The 2500-nt window shown below is 53.2% G+C and overlaps 1 pseudogene; it reads right to left on the reverse strand.

The window, feature by feature from the left end:
- Positions 1 to 231: 231 nt before the first annotated feature.
- On the reverse strand, positions 232 to 350 carry LOC126944050 (uncharacterized; annotated as a pseudogene).
- Between the last annotated feature and the right edge of the window lie 2150 nt (positions 351 to 2500).

Here is a 2500-nt window from a genome sequence, read left to right on the forward strand (position 1 = left end):
GGGAGGGAAAAGGGAGGAGGGAGGGAGAAGAGAGAAATAAAAAGAAGAAGAAAGAAAAAAGAAAAAAGAAAGAAAAAGAAAAAAAAAAAAAAAAAAAAAAAAAAAAGAGAAAAAGACAGGAAGGAAGAAAGAGAGAAAGAAGGAAAGAAAGAAAGATAAAAGAAAGAAGAGAGAGAGACAAGGGAAGAAAGGAAGGTAGAAAAGAAAGAAAGACAACAAAGAAAGCAAAAAAGGCTACAGAAACCAGTATTCCCAGGCAGCCTCCCATCCAAGTACTAACCAGGCCTGATCCTGCTTAGCTTCTGAGATCAGAAGAGTTCAGGAATGATCAGGTTGTTATGGCCGTAGACACCAGCAGAGGAGCCTGGCTGCAACAAGAGCCCAGCCCAGCCATGCCAGCCTGTTTCCAGCTGGCACCACCAACCCAGGCCACCAGGATCGTATCAGGACCCTAGAGCCCCTCAACTGCAGCCTTCCCATGGCATCTGAACTGCCCAGCTTCCAACACATCAGGCCTGCTCGGAACAGGGTGTGCTCTGAGGTTCCAGGGCCCATGATCCTGGGACCCCGTTGGATCCTCCACCCTGTTGTGGAGATATTGCTCTGGATCCCTGGCCGCTCAGTAGCTCCTGCGAGGCCCCCTCTTGCTCCAACCACTGAGAGCCATCAGGGCGGGCCAAGGGTGAACAGCCAGCCCAGCCTCACGTGGTCTTTTTCTCATATCGCCCCACCATGGGTGCTTGTCCCAACCAAGACCCGGTTGGTGGGCAAGACAGCATGGGGGTTTGGGAGTTGGGGGATGGCCCTGATTTGCCATGGGCTGGCACTAGAGTCAGCAGCCTGATCCCTGGCGAGAGGGACTGAGAGAACCCAGACACAAACCACCACCACCAGGAGCAAATCCACAGCCCCACACACAGACACACCCGGGTGCATGTGCACAGGAACTCACACACACGCGAGCACACACACAGACACAAACACACACACACACAAATACACACATGCACGCCCACACAAACGGCTTGATGGAGAGCAAGGAAGAGATGGATGGAGAGATTGAAACCGAGGCAGGGAGAGAGACAGCGATCGAGAGAGAAAGGGGAGGGGCATAGGGAAATAGAGTGGCAGAGAAAGATAGAGGTACAGAGAAAGAGAAAGAGACAGAGAGACAGACGGAAGGCGATACTAGTAGCATGGGGTTTAGGGGCAAACCCATAAGAGAGCGGGATAGGAAGCTAGAGAGTGAGAGCGATAGAGACTTGGAGAGGGAGCACCCTGCTCCAGTAGGCAGGGCCCTTTTGACCAGCCTGGGATAGGGTGGATGGGGCTTGGGCTGGGCCAGAATAGGATGGCCAGGTGGTCCATACGAGAGGAGCAACTGAGCACCAAGATGGGTTTTGTCTTGGATTAACTGCTTGCTTTGGAGGTGGGTTTCATAGGCTCCTTTCTTTGTTGCCACCTCCCTGTGCTCTTGGTGTGGTGCGGTGGACCACTTGATTTGCAGAGTGCGCTGCACATTTGGCGGGAGAGGTGGCACCAGGCATGCCCACGATGCCTGAGTCCTGGGTTTCTGGCTTGTCCTCGGGACTGGAGTTTACACGAAGTTGGTGGCAATGGGAATGAGGGTGCACAGGGAATGTTTTACAGGTGGCTGGTGAAGCAATGTCCTTCACCCAGATAAAACAGCCCCTGTGTTCTTGAGTGGAGGTCTTGGCTGGTGTGTGTGGCACCTGCTGTCCCTGCCCACTCCTTTCCTGGTTTGAAAGGTTGTGGCAGTGCACGATGAGTGCATTGAAACTCCTGGGCATTCTGAGAGCAGGAAAGCAATGCAAAAGGCAGGGAACCTGCGCCTGCGCCTTTAGGGTACGGCCCCCTGCCCTCTGGGGCTGGACCAGGGCTCCTGGCGTGGCGGCTGCAGGGTGGAAGTGGTGGGATGCTGCTGCCTGGTGGTGCCTTAGTGTCGAACCCCAAAGAAGAGTTCCCCAGCAGTGGTGGAGGTGTAGGAGGTTGATAAATGGGAGCAGAGTCAGGGGTGGTTGGAAAGCATGGTGACAGTAGGAGAAAGGGAGGGAGGGGGGAAGCCACAAAAGCGTACAGCAGGCTGGCCAAGGTGGATCCCGTCTGTAATCTCAGCACTTTGGGAATCTGAGGGGAGTGGATCACGAGGTCAGTAGATCCAGAAAAGCCTGGGAAACATGGTGAAACCCTGTCTCTACTAAAACTACAAAACATGAGCCCAGCACAGCGGTGGGTGCCTGTAGTCCCCGCTTCTCAGGAGGCTGAGGCAGGAGAATGGCGTGAATCCGGGAGGCAGAGTTTCCAGTGAGCCGAGATCGTGCCAGTGCACTCCAGACTGGGTGACAGAGCGAGGCTCTGTCTGGAAGAAAAGGAAAAAAAGAAAGAAAGAAAGAAGAAAGAAAGAAAGAAGAAAGAAAAAGGAAGGAAGGAAGGAAGGAAGGAAGGAAGGAAGGAAAGAAAGAAAGAAAGAAAAGAAAGA

The sequence above is a fragment of the Macaca thibetana genome, chromosome 1, assembly GCF_024542745.1.
Source record: "Macaca thibetana thibetana isolate TM-01 chromosome 1, ASM2454274v1, whole genome shotgun sequence".
Lineage (NCBI taxonomy): Eukaryota > Metazoa > Chordata > Mammalia > Primates > Cercopithecidae > Macaca > Macaca thibetana.